We start from the raw sequence: 15,358 nt of genomic DNA, 5'->3' as shown, positions 1-15,358 counted from the left end.
AACTAATAGACATAGACAATAGTTTCAATAGTTTAATGAGTTACCAGAGGGTAAGGGGGCCAGGGGGCTCTAGAAGAGGGTAAACAGGGTCTAATATATGGTGATGGAAAGAGAACTGACTGGTGGTGAACACGCAATGTGAGATATAGAAAATGTATTACAGAATTGTAGACCTGAAATCTATGTAACTTTACTAACAATTGTGGCCCCCAATGAACTTTAATTTGGAAAAAAAAAGAAAGAAAAGAAAAAGAAACAGGCTGCAAAAAGATACGGAATTTTCAGGCTCTCTGAACATTTTGCCTTCTCTGTCCAATTAGGTATAAAAGATGCCAAACACCATAATATTTGATTACTACCTACAGGGAATCATTAGTTTCAAATATAAATGTAGCTTGGTGCTGTGCCCACATCCAGAAACCAGATTGTGAATCAGATGTTGTAGCACTTGATTTACCATCACCATCTTGAAAACCTTCCTCCCATCTTATGTCCCTGTGCCAAATGATTGAAACTTTAACCCATGTCTATCTGTACCCTGCTCGTTCCTGCTCATTTATGCCTGATAATATGGTTCAACGTCAGAAAACAAGACATTTTGGTTAATAAGCAAATTCTTTATCTTATTTTGTAAAACATACCTTAATGTAATACAAAAATGAATTTATGATTGACTTGACTTAATTGTAACTGCCCTGGGCAAAATTATAATTCTGAGGGTTGCTTTCTGTTATATCATCTAATACCAAATGCAGACCATGCATCTAGGATTCAATGTAGGATACTTGCATTACACAGTGTGAAATATTATATAAGTAGTACCTTAGAGTCCTTGGTAAAATTAGCATTTGGATACTCATTTGATGGGGTTAGCTGGAGTTAGCTGACAATACCATTTTATGAAAAGTACTTTCCTTTCTTTGCAAACTACTCTAGTATATACGTTTATTTGCTCCATTAGTGTATGTCTTCCCATGTTACCATTAATGATGTACCTTTCTAACCAGTTGTTTAAATATAAAAGTTAATCCAATCTTATATGTCATGTATTTTGTCTTCCAAGCCATAAACTTTTTCACCAGCTAGAAAATCAACATGAAAGTGTTTCTCCAAACGTCAGAAACAAATCCATCAGTAACCTGCAGAGTCAGGTAGAAGGCTGTCACACTACAGGGGTAAGACTTACCAACCAAGTAGTAGGAGGAGACAGTGCTTAAGAGTTAATTGCTTTCCATTTTGATGTTCTGTCCTTTAGATGAATTTGTCCAATTTCAAGGAGAAAAATATATGTACTCCACTATCCAATGGGAGGAGTTTCAAAAAAATTTACGTGCAGTTTTAAAACCACCAGTCTGTATATACACAGCATCCTCAAAACCCCCTTTTAGCCCTCTGTTAATGGTATAGTGTTTCCAAATTGTGGTGGCCACTATTAAATCTGGATTCCTAGATTTCCTGGTCAGTCTAGATGTAGCAACATGGTGTTGAACTTTCTCAACTGAGTTTAAAAGTTGTTTCAACTGTACTTTCACAAAAACTCAGTTGAGGCAACATAGATTAATGACATAGATTAATGGTTAAGAATGTGGGCTCTGAAGATAAGTCACCTGGATTAAAATCTCAGCTCTGTCATTTTCTATTTGTGTGACCTTGAGTAAATTAACTAACCTGTCAATGCCTTAAGTTCTTTATATGAAGAATGGGAATAATAATAACAATATTACCTTCCTCATGGGGTATGATAAAGCTTAAATTAGTTGATATGTATAAAACTTTCAGAAGAGTGACTACATAGAAATTACTTAATAGAGGTTAGTCATTATTATCAACACTCCTTAACTTGGAATATATGGAGGAACTTCATGAAATCTTTTAAATTGTGTGCAGAATTTTGTAGTTATGTTTATACTGCATTTTCTGGAGAGTTACTTTATCACATTCTCAATGACGTTCCACAGATGCAAATCTTAAGAAGCATTGTTTTTCAATTAAATTGTTGAGATTTTAAAACAATTAGAATTGTGTACAAATTCACATAACTTTTAAAGTTTCTCTGTTGTATGTAATTATAAGTATAGTATTATTTTACTTTATTTTTGGTGTATTTTTAATACTAGTTATGTAGGTTCATTGGTTATTTTTAATTTTCTTTAAATTTTCTGTAATCTCCAACCTGACTTTTACAATCAGATTTTTTTTTAATTTAAGGATAGAAAAAAGAAATCTGACAAATATTGAGACATTTTATTAAAAAGCCTACCTCAACGAAAATGAATCATCACACTTCTCTTTAACACCAACTACAGAACACCATGAAGTAATACTCACAAAATGTGAGGGAAAATTATTGTGATCCAAGAATCCTATACCCAGCTAAGCTGTTCTTCATATACATGCAACAGAAAGTATTCCCACACATTCTTCATTCTATCAAGGACCCAGAAAATATACTATCCATGTATACTTTGTAGAACAATATTAGTCAGAGAAGTACTCTAGCTGACCTCCAAATGATTTAACTTAGAGAACTCCTGGAAAGGAAATGCTATGACAAAATAAAAGGAAGTAAACAATGATCAAATAATGCAGAGTTTAACCCAAAATAGTTACATTTTTTTATTAGTTATAGTTATAGTTATAGTTTTATTACTAACCCAAAATAGTAATAGTTTTTAAAACTTCTACTAAATTTTCCTACTTATTTACTCAAAAGTTTCTTAAGAAAAAGAAACTAGGACTCTTTGCTCCCTGTTAAGCATTTTTAAGTGAAGTTCCTTCTTGGCAAATAACACCTACTCCCTTGAGAAATTTTCATCACAATGCAGAGGTGGGAAGCAATCAGCCCTCAGGTGTTTGGGCTGCAGTATGATCAACTGACTTTAGTGACTCAAGCCAAGTAATAAACAAAGTGAAGCTGAATGTCTGTGCAGGACCCAACTTGATGGGGAATCAAGGGAATTCAAAAACAATCATCCAACAGTACATGGTTTGGGCCTTTGTTTTTCAGAACACTATAATTTTTCATAATTGTTGCCTTGAACTTTCTGTTATTGGATATATCTGTTCCTGTGGATTCTTTTGAAAGTCTCTCATTGTGTCACCCTGAGGGTCAGGTTTGTTCCAGAAGTGCAATGAAAAGAATGCTAGACCGAGTCAAGATGCCTGGATTCTAGTCTAGCTCTGCTAGTCAGGAGAGTGATCCCTGGGCGAGTGATCAAAATACTTTCTGAGCCTTAGTGTCCTTATTCCTTACTAACTTGGTCATGGTTGAAAAATTAATGGACGCAAAAATGCTTTAAACATTTTTAGATGCTACTGTAAAAGTAAAATACTATCGTTATTCTTTTACTTTGAAATCATTATTAAATCAGTCTTGATTGCTTTGCATCCTTCATTTGTAATTAAGATTACTATGAATGTCAGTTCTATCATCACGTATTGAATAAGTAACAGACATTTTCTGAGCTTTAAGCTCTTACCTGAGGTATGCAGTTATCTTTGGCACTCCCACCTCTAAACTTCTTTCCCATTTTTGCAGGAACCTAGAATTCTAATGTTACCCTGGAACCTTCAGTCAATCAGTAAAATGAGCCAATAGACTAACTTATCCCTAGTGTTATCCCTAGTGATATATTCTTATTTCAAACGAAGTATCTTATAATTCAAGTGCAAGCTATTCTCTCCATCTGGAAAAAATCTTCTCTTTGTGTTTACCTGGCAAAATTCTATCCATCCTTCAAATCCCAGTTATCCTGCAATCTTCCCAGTGAAACCTTTCTAGATTTTCTAAGAATTGCCATTCCCTCCTGTGAATCCCATCACTCTTTGCACATACCTCTACTATATTTGTTACTTTAAGGGTTAGCATATGTTATGATGAGAAAATGTTATATGTGAAACAGTTGCACCAGTCATCCTGGGGGTGAAGAAAGAACGGGATTTAGGAGGTGAAATTCTGAGGGAACTGAGTGCAGGCAGAACTGTTGTACAAGGAAAAAAGTGTATAGTGCAGTTGACTCCAAAGAAGTGAGGCAGATAAAAGAGATACTTTTAGATAAGAAAGCATATCAGGTGCTCTTCAAATCACATTGCTGAGGACTGCCCCTACATAATGCCACTCCTGCCTGGAATCCTCTGGGTCATCTATGGGGAAAAATTAGGATATTCAGAACCAAGAACTTCAGATAAATATCTAAACGTTTCCCTCTTTTACCAGTCTTGCTTCACATAGTTAGCATGGGAATCACATGAAATAGAATCAAAGAATATTAAAGCTGTAAGTACCTGAAACACCATCTAGTCCCGCCCTACATTTTACCGATAATAAAACTGGGGCCCACAGAGCTCAGGACATGAAAAGTCTTAAGGATATGGAAGTGGCTGAGGAGGTCTAGAATACAGATCTGGCAGTTTGGCACTTTTCTCCTATAGACTTCATTGCCTTATAAGCAAAGTACAGTGGTACCTAGATTTTCGAACATCTCTGTTGACGAACATTTCGGTTTATGAATGCTGTAAATTTTATGGATCCGTGGTATCATGAGGTAGTAAAATTCATGCTAAATTTGCGGTTTTAGGGGTTGATTTTAAAGGTCTGGAGTGGATTAATCCATTTTGCATTACTTTCTATGGGGAAACCGTGCCTTGGTCTTTGAACATTTCAGAACTCGAACGGTCTTCTGGAATGGATTACATTAGAAAACCGAGGTACCACTGTAATTCAAAACTATATAGCATCTTAGCCAAGGTTCTGTCTTAGCCAAAGGTAGTTTATTATAAAGATATAAGGACAGGATATAGTCAGGCCTCAGGAGGAACTGGAACCAAGAATTGGAAAGGTATCAAGAAACAAGATATCTACTTAGTCCATTATGCTCTCTATTTATCTTTCTGGAGCCATGTGGTCTCTTATCCATTTAATTTCCCTTTATTTCTGTAGCTTCCTCTGCCTCTCTGTGCTCTTAATGGAAAAGGGTCGCCAGACACATATTAATTTACTTAACATTCTGGTTCAAGCACCTGATAGAAACTAATGAGATCTTAGTCCAAATTTCCAGAAGAAAGAATACGATTGATGCATGTCACATCAGGTGTTCACCAACCCCTGATCCAAATAACCAGGGCCAAGGCAGAAAGGTCAGATAGTATAAATTTAACGATAGCACCCTGTCCAAGGTTAGTCAAATTGTGAGGGAACAGTCCCCACAAGAGGGTTCTTGCTTCTAATACCAACCACAAGTTTGGAGATTCCCATAACCATCCCAGGTTTGATAATTCTCTAGAAGGACTCACAGAACTCACTGAAAACTATTACACTCACAGTTATGGTTTACAGAGAAAGGATACAATTAAAATCAGCCAAGGGAGGAGACACATAGGGCAGAGTCAGGAGAGGTTCAAACGCAGTGCTTCTGGTCATCCACTCCCATGTAGTCATGGACAGGGTAACCTCCCTCTAGTTTTTATTGGGGCTTGATAACATACTGCCTGTGTGGCTGACCTTTAGTCTCTACCCCTCCCAGAAGTCAGGCTAATACCTTTAGTCTCTAGTCCCTCCAGGAGTTAGAACTTATACAGTGTGGCCCAAACCCTCATCATAAATCACACTGACAGACTGTCTGGTGGCCTACCCTCACAGGCAGGACATTCCAGAAGCCTAGAGATCATCTTTGCTCAGGGCGAAGATCAGACCTGTTTAAGAAAGGTTAATTCTTCCCTGCAAGGGTCCACTACCATTTGTGCAGAAGAAGTGTTCTCAAAAGAGCAGGACATCTCAGTTAGGGAACTACCCCATAAGGTATAATCCACTGTATGTTAGATAGGCAAATAACTCCAGTTGTAAATAACTCCAGTAAACCTTGCAAGTCTAGTAGTTTAACAGAATAAAAGTTTATTTCTCCTATTTACAGTTCAGTGTGAGTTGGTGGAGGGGTTGGGAAGAGAGAGAAAAAGAGAAAGGAAGAAATGGGAAAGAAGAGAGAAAGGAAAGGGGGAGAAGGAGGGAGGACAAAGAGGAGAAGGGTCTCTGCTCTGTGTAATCATTCAAAGACCTGAGCTTTTCCCATCTTGTGGCTCCACCCTTTTCTTTGTCTTTAAAGTCCTCTCCATGCAGCAGGAGAATGGATAACAAAAGAGTGAGGATTGTGTCTGAGAGGTTTTGATGGACCTAGAAGTAGTGCCCTGCCACTCCTGTTCACATTCCATTGGCCAGAACCCAGTCACATGGCGACACCTAACTGTACCGGAGGCTGGGAAATGGCTTCTGTCTATGGGCCAGGAAGAAGAGAACATAATTATCAGTGAGCACCAACAATCTCTGCCACATGTAAACAATCGTGGCACCAACGTTAGCTAAGTCAGATATTATTTTTCTTTCTTTGGAATTCTTTCAACATTTACATGCCCCCTATATCATACTTTGTCACAATATTTAATTGCCTTAGATTTATGTCTTCTGCCTCCATTTTTACATCATAAGTATGGGTCACTCTTCAACTGCTTTGATATTTACCATAGTTCAGGCAATACAAGAGGCACTGTAAATAATATAAAATATCATGCTGAATTATTTCAGTAAAGACCTAGAAACCTGGAATTTGCAAATTCTTAAAGTCTGGTAACAATTAAGTTTGATTTAGTTGCTATGGTACAAATTAATGAGATATATAGACACACACACACACAAAAATACATTTTTAAAGTAGAATTTTAAATGATTTCTTTTTCTTTCAATTTCAAATAAATTTTCATGTCCATTCAAATAGAATCCTCTCTCAAAATCTAGCTCGGGTTCTGAACACTGAAATGGTGAATAATCTGAAAAATATTTCTATTTAAACAATGAGTAAACAAACAAACTCTAGAAACCGTCATGGGGTATCATTGTTACAGCCTCTTTGGGAAACTCTGTACCCATTAACCAAATATGAGTACATCAACTATATTAGAAATCACCATTAGAAAAAGGCTAATTTTATATAAGTAGTTCTGGGAGAACAAATTCAGTGCTGAGAAAAATATTATGCCCACTTTTAAAGTTCAAGTGACCATTTTTTCCCTTGGTACCTTAGCAAAGCCAGATGAGAAAAAGTAAATGAAATTTTCCTCACACTTCAATAAAAATAAATGTTTTCTGATTTTGAAAATAAATATATAAATAAAAATATGTAAAAGGATATTTACAATAGCAAAAAAGTAGAAAGCAAGTTAAATATCCATTAAATATATGTAGTGACACAAGAAAATACTGGTAAGTGAAATACATACATACATATCCTGGAAAAAAAAAAAGTACAGCAGGATATTAATAGTAATTATCACTAGATAATGAGATAATGAGTAATTTCTTCTGTTTCTTATCTGAATTTTCTAATTTTTCTACAATGAACTCTGATTACCAGTGTACATTTTTTAACAAATAAAAAAAGGAAGTAGGTAAAGATAACCATGAGTCATTTTAATAACAGCACAATCAGATTAGGAAAACATTGCCTTTTGAAATGAAATCTTCGGTTTAAGGACATACCACCCTGAACGCTCCCGATCTCGTCTGAAATGAAATCTTTGGGACGCACTGGGGGATTGCCGAGTCCACATAGGCATTGTTAAGAATAAAGTGCCTCAGAAGATAAGACATTATCTTTCATTTGTATATTTTAAAATTTGTATATAGATAGAAGCATGTCAAAGGGACACAAGGACCAAACTGAAAGAACACCAGATAGCCAGAGCTGGAACAATTTGAGTAGCAAAATAACTGTTGGATTATAGCTCAAATTAAAATTTAATGTCCATGAATCCACACAGATATAGATGAATTAATTAATAAATAAATGGGGAAGAAGAAACAAATCTTCCTGATTAATTTCCAAAGAATAGATTTTAGAAAGGGAGAAACAGTACCTTTGTAGTGAAGAAACCTGACAAACACTACTTTAGCCACGTGATGAGGGTTGACTTCACCACCGGTGTCATGTCATATCATCTACCTTTCCCTAAACCCGTAACTCCTATCTAATTGTGAGAAAAACATCAGACAATCCTAGTTTGAGGGACATTGTACAAAATATCTGACTAGTACGCCTCAAAACTGTCAAGGTTACCAAACAACAAGGGAAATCTGAGAAACTTTCACAGCCCAGAGGAGCCTAAGGAGACATGATGACTAAATGTCATGTGGTGTCCTAGCTGGAATCCAGAGTGGGGAAAGGACATTAGGGAAAAACTAGTGAAAATCCCAATAAAATGTGGAGGTTAGTTAATACTAATGGAACAGTGTTGGTTGCTTAGTTGTGACAAATGTGCCATAGTTATGTAAAAGGTTAACAGTAGGGGAAATTGGGTGGGTGAGTGGGGAGGAGGGTGGGTGGGGTTCTGTGGGCACTCTGTACAACCTTTGCAACTTTTCTGTAAATCTAAAATTATTCCAAAATTAAAACTTCTGTTTAAAAAAATTCTTATAGAAAAATGGGAGAAAAGGTCATTCTTTGGAGGAAGTCACAGTTTGTAAAATACACTTCTAAATTAATTATTCTCCCTTGAAAATGGTCCTACCAAGAGATAAAGAGGCCACGAGGGTGAGGGTGATGTGCCTTGGAAAGGATCCCTTAGTTTTATTAACTGTGTTTTAGGGCAGAACACATTAGCATTTGGTCTAAGAACTCCAGGCTAAGCATTTATGAGGAAATTATTAGAATGTTCACATAAGCAACACGAGGGCCTGCTTGTCCTTGCCTGAGGCTTTATTCATCTGTCCCTGTTTTCTGGTAGAAGCTGCGAATTTGACATCTAAAGGAATGTTTTCCCAATGATTTTTCGAGCTAGCCTGGGGCCTCTAAGAACCAGGGGGGTGAGCCTTCAAGCTGAGCTCTGAATTTGGGGAGAACCAGCAGGGCGGTGATTATGCAGACAGAGCTTTCTGCATTTTCCCTTCCTCCGCTTGGCAGCACAAGTACAAAGTTCTGAAGAACTTTGGCTTCCATTAATATTAAGGCTTCCATTAATACCAAACCAATGGAAGTCAAAGAGATTTCTTGACTATAACTAGGTCATAACCACATTTTCTCCCTTCCTTCCTTCTTTCCTTCCTTCCTTCCTTTCTTCCTTCGTGCCTTCTTTTGTATTCCCGTCCCTTCCCTTCCTTTCCCATCCTTTTTTATTTTTTTTTAAACATGTTTATGAATCAAAGTCACGATTTTGGCTCGCCTAGGCTATTTTCCAGCTTCTGTACTCTAGGAGTGCAGCAAAGATTCAAATGCACAAGAATGAGTAGAAGAAAAATGCCTTAATCCCTGGCAGCTCCTTTTCTAGTTTCCAAGAAAGGGAGGGAAATAAAGAAACAATAGAAACTGTCTTTTCCTCCTATTCTCCATATTGTTTCCTACTTCATAGACATCTCCTTCCTTCATTCATGGTTCAACAAGCTGCACCCCTGAGGGGGCCCACACCCACTGTTACACCCAGACCTTCCTGTCATCACTGCTCCACTTCCTTCAGGAAGGTGCTCTCTGCTCAACATCTCCTTCCTCGTTTGTTCATTTATTCATCCAAAAACTACTTATTGAGCAGGTCCCCTTATGTTGAGTTAGGTGCAAGATGTAGGGTGAAGCGCACGAAGAAATAGATCCTGCTCCCTGGGGATTTACAGTCTATTGGAGGAGGAAGACATACCTGGACGAGTAAATAAATGAGACACTGAGAAGTTTTGGGTAGAGGGATGAGAGAAAGATTAGAAAGATGGTGGAAGAAGGCCCCTTTGAGAAGGTAATTTATGTACTACATCGTGAATGAGGAATCCAAATCCGTCTTGTGAGTTGAAGGTCGAGGATCTCAGGCAAAGGAGCCAGAAGTCCTACGGCTCTGAGGCAGGAATGAGCTCAAGTACTCTGAGCTGGAAGGCTGTGATCAAAGAATGCAAGATAGGCCAGAGAGAAAGCAGAGTCCCAATCTCAGGGACCTTGTACGTCCTAATAAGGAGTCTTCTGTTTCTTGTCATCAACGGAAGCCACTAGAGTTACAAACGGGACTGACATGATCAGTCACTTTTCTTTGGAGGAGGTAACTTTTTCCATATATTTTTTACTCAAATTCACCCAAAGTTTATATTTTACTCTCATTTGTTTTCTCTCTCATCGTGTAACACAAAAATGTCAACAACAGGGCAGGCCGGTGGCTCAGGCTGTTGGAGCTCCATGCTCCTAACTCTGAAGGCTGCTGGTTGGATTCCCACATGGGCCAGTGGGCTCTCAACCACAAGGTTGCCGGTTCGACTCCCACAAGGGATGGTGGGCTGCGCCCCCTGCAACTAGCAATGGCAGCTGGACCTGGAGCTGAGCTGCGCCCTCCACAACCAAGACTGAAAGGACGACAACTTGAAGCTGAACGGCACCCTCCACAACTAAGATTGAAAGGACAACAACTTGGAAAAAATCCTGGAAAAATATGCACTGTTTCCCAATAAAGTCCTGTTCTCTTTCCCCAATAAAAATCTGAAGGAAAAAAAAAAAAGGTCGTATTTCATTAAAAAAAAAAAGTGTCAACAACAAAAACTTCTCCCTGAACCTCACTTTCCCTTCTCCCTTCTAACTGCTGACCTCACCTCCTCTGGCAGTTTCTCCACACCCTTTCCAGTAGGCTACCTTCCCTCTACCTAGATTGCTCACCTTCCATTACCTCCCCTTTCACCTGGCTAACACATATTTCTTCAGGTCTTAGCTTAAAACTTCTTTTCTCAAGGAGATGTTCCTTGACCTCTAAGTTGAAGAGTCCCTTTGCTTTGTGTTTCTGTACTTTCCCATCACATCATTCCTCACACTTTTGTAAATTACCCACTTAACATCTGCTTTCTCCTCAGTGCTCCATGAAAACTAAGACTCTAGTTTTCTTGGTCATAACTGTATGTCCAGCATCTGAAACAAAGTGCTCAATAAATAGTTGCTGAATGAACCTACAACTGATTTTTAGTCATTTGGTAGCTTCTTGCAAAGGCAATATATTGTTGAAGTGAGTGCTAGATGTGATGACAGTGTTTTGTGGAATCCCTAAGGTTTGTTAACTCTGCATGTGGATTGTTAAATTAGATGAGCCGCAGGTAAAGAACTTCCACTGAAGGCAATGGACACAGGCAGTTGGATAACTGGCAGATTTCTGGCCAGTTACCCAGATTCCAGGGTAGCTAACTCCCCACCCAGTCTCTTCAATAGCTCAGACTGGCTCTTCTATTGTGGATGTCTCTGTCTATTTCAGGCCATAGTTCAAAAACAGAAGCTTTGGGATAACAGTTTGGCGTGAGGGATTTTAGTCTCTTTGGAGTAAGGTTTATGTCTGGACCCTAGGTTCCACAAGAGAGTGGAGGGTTGCCCTCCTGGATAACCTCCTCTCTCTCTGACCCTGGTCCTCACTGTGGAATCTTAGGTATGGACAGCAGGAATTCAATGTCATAAATGTTATGACTCTGAAATCACATAGCATGGGCTCCATTCCCAGCTCTTGTGCTTTCTAGCTATCTGGCATTATACAGTTACTTAGCCTAGTCTCCAAGCATCCCTTTCCATTTCTGATATACATGCCTCATCCAGAGAGGTGGTGTGAAGAGTAAGACATCATGAAAACAAAGCTCTTAGCATTATTCCTGGTGCACAGTAATTTGCTCAATAAATGTTACCCGTTATTGGCACATCAGAGCATGAGAGTGCATCTATCCTCTAAGGATGAATCCTCCCTCCAGAGCTTCTCAAACTATAAAGAGAAGATGCAAATGTTAGTTGAGACTAATTGCTCAGTTCCAAATAGTTGATAGATTCTGAATTACCAGGTTTACTCAACATTATTCTATTTTGACACCTCAGTAACCAACTCATTGTAGGGTGTGGGGGAGGAAGAAACTTTTCTCCACCCTCAAGGTTCTTTCAGCTAGTCAAATAATAAAATAGATAAGAGAAAAATTAGCAAGAGAAACAGGATTTAATTACATACATATGTACGGAAGCCCAATATATTAAACAGAAAAAAAAAGGAATGGTGTCAGTTGAAGCCTGAGTGGGGATTACCTACCTCGTCAGCAATTTCTCTCCTCCGAGGATTTGCCAAAGTAGTTTGAAAATCATTGGTTTAGATCAGGGGTCAACAAACTAGAGCCAGTTCCGTTTCGGTACAGCCATGAGCTAAGAATGACTTTTTCCAGTTTTAAATGGCTGGGGGGAAGAAAAGAATTATTTTGCATGACATGTGAAAATTGTAACAGCATTCAAATTTCAGTGTCCATAAGTACAATTTTATTGGGACTCAGCCATGCTCATTTGTTTAGGCATTGTCTGTGGCTGCTTTTGCACTGTAGACAGAGTTAAGTAGTTGCACTAGAGACCTTACTTACAGTCTGCAAAGTCTAAAGTATTTACTGGTCCTTTGCAGAAAAAGTTTGCCAAACTGGTTTAGGTGAAAGAAAAAGCTTTATGATACTCTTTTTAACACTGGGATATGTGATCAACTGAATTTATATGATTTTTCCTTTCGGAAAGCATTAAAGATAGGCTAGGATGTGGTTTGAAAGAGGTCCTGTTTCTATAGAGGAAAAATGACTGGTCTCAAACCTTGCAGGATCCCCGAGTCTGTTCCTTCCAGCCCTGGGAGGCTGTGGTTTCACCCTTGGGCTCCAGCCAGTCGCCTGCAGATGGCTAAAGGGAAAGAAGGCAATTACCTGGCAATATGCCCAAAATCCCCACCCCGCCCCCCAGTTTGGAGCCTGAAATTCCTGGCAGTTAAGAAAAGGATTTCCTTGAGAAGAATACAATTGCGGTAATGCTCTGGCCAGCCAGTCACTAGATTTCACAGGGTGGGAAAACATCTGTGATTTGGGAAGAGGAAAGAAAATCCAGTCTTAATGAGCGATGGAGGAAAGCTCTAAGGAAGGCTATGAGGAAGAGAAAAGCACATCTAGAACAAGTAGAGGATAGCAAAATATCAGTATCAATTTGTGCTTTCTTTCAAGTTATTACTAATCATTTAAGATCAAATCAGGTCATTTACATTAAGATTTATGACAACCCTTTGGTCTCTAATTTAGCATTTCACAAACACTAGCATTTAGCATTTCTCTGATATATAAAACAGTGGAAGCTGGAGTTAAAAATTTGTCACCGTATATCTTCTGTGATTCTAGCTCTTCCGTTATGAAATGGGAATGAGACCTTAATACCGTTAGGCTGGGGACACTTTCCCCTCACCCCTTTAGCTCTGGCTGGTCGAATAATTTATTATTATTATTATTTTTTAATATTACATCTTTATGTGTTTTTTTTTTTTTTTTTCACTCCAGCCAACTGAGCCATCCGGGAGCTCAGCGGCAGCTCAGCTCAAGGTGCTGTGTTCAATCTTAGTTGCAGGGGCGCTGCCCACCATCCCTTGCGGACTCCAATCGAACTGGCAACCTTGTGGTTGAGAGTCCATGTGGGAATCGAACCGGCAGCCTTTGGAGTTAGGAGCATGGAGCTCTAACCACCTGAGCCACCGGGCCGGCCCCGGTCAAATAATTTAAATGAAATACAGCAGATTAACAGGAGAAAATAAAATTTTAATAAATGCACAGAGGAAATTCCCATAAGCATGACAATTCCAAAGCCAGTGAGGCAAAATGCAGTATATATGTCATTTTGGACGAAGAAGAGGGAGGTAGGCAATTCACAGGTACATGAGAAAAAGCAAACGTTTGACAAATTCTTGCAAGACTCATCAGAAACAATGGAACATAAAGGTGAACCTAGCAAACAGATTTTTGCCTAATTCATATATGCTAAAGTGAATATGCTACAGTTCCCTTCCTGAAGCAGGTTTTTCTAACTGAATCTCTTCAGACATATTATACGGGAGGAAACAGACTTCTTCAGTTTGTTGGGCTTTGTTTTCAGCTTAAAATAATCAGCATGCCAGGGTGGCACATTCTGGGGAGGCCCACTCCCAACCCCTACAATACCTTCAAAACTATGGGGTGATTTCTCAGCCTAAGGCATAGTGAGGAGTAACTGGGGACTAAGGCAGGGCATGTATGGGGAACTGATAAATTGCAAATAATTTGTTCACTTATATTTTATACTTCCCACTTTGTTCTTTACTGGAAAAGGCTTGATCACACTGGTGAACCACAAAGCTAACAAAAAATATATACCATTCATGATCTCTGCAGGGAAACAAACAATAAAACATAGTATCATAGCTTAAGATAAAACATATATTGTGGTAGTTTTTGACTATAGCTTCATTTTGACTATAGTTTTACATTAAAAAAAAAACGTGAAAAATAATATACATGGTTTAAAACAAAAATGAAATACAGAAAAGAAAAAGCAAGTCTTCCTCCCTATCCTCTGATCCCCAAATCTCCAATCCCTCTCCAAAGGTGGAAACTGTTGATAGTTCCTTGTATACGGGTTCAGTGGGGGTAAAATTACATGTATATTCTTTCTAAAACTTTACACAAATGGTTTCACACTGTTCTACACTTTATTTTTTTCCATGAAATAATATATCTAGAAGACATTTCTATATTTTAATGGCTGCAGTTTTTGGACATGATTATTTATTAACCTCTAATTACGGGATATTGAGGTTGTTTTCTGGTGTGTCACTATTATGAACAATGCTATAGTGAACGTTTTTGTACCTACATCTTAGTGACGTGTGACTATATTTGTACATTAAACTAGCAGTATCATTGATTAGCATTTTTACTATTAATAGCTATTAGTAAAACGCCTTCCAAAAAGTTACCAGTTTATACTCCCATATATAATGTTTTCCTATACTCTGGGCAACACTGGGTATTACTGTTACAATGTAACTTTGGTAATTTGATAGGATATACCTTTTCTTGTAATTATTTGTACACTCTTTCTGGGATTACCTGTTATTTGCATTTTGAAAATCTTTTTCGTTAATTTAACCTCTTTACATATTAAAGAAACCATCTCCTTGTCACATTTTGACTATTTTTGCCATACAAATTTTTGTTGTAAACTTGACCAATCTTTTGTTTTCTGAATTTCATTTATTTTAGAAAGAAATCCTCACCCCATAACTATAAATTTTACTGTCTACCTTCTAAGACCTAAACAGCTTAATTCTTTGTTTATTAAAAAGATTTTGTTCTTTTGGCTTTGTGTAGTTTGGTTTGTTTTTTTCCTGCCACATTGATTCTGAAGGTCAAAAAACAAATGGCAGAAAAAAAAAACCATTTTGAAATGCATGACAAGAATTTTTGATTCAGCAACAAATTCAACTTTCTAAAACTATGTTGGCCAACATTTTGTGGAGCAAATTTGTTTTGCACTCAAATATGGACCAAAGGCAGGCAGTTACAATCTCTGAT

Source organism: Rhinolophus hipposideros (assembly GCF_964194185.1).
Source record: "Rhinolophus hipposideros genome assembly, chromosome: 6".
Classification (NCBI taxonomy): Eukaryota; Metazoa; Chordata; class Mammalia; order Chiroptera; family Rhinolophidae; genus Rhinolophus; species Rhinolophus hipposideros.
This window is presented reverse-complemented; position numbering follows the sequence as displayed.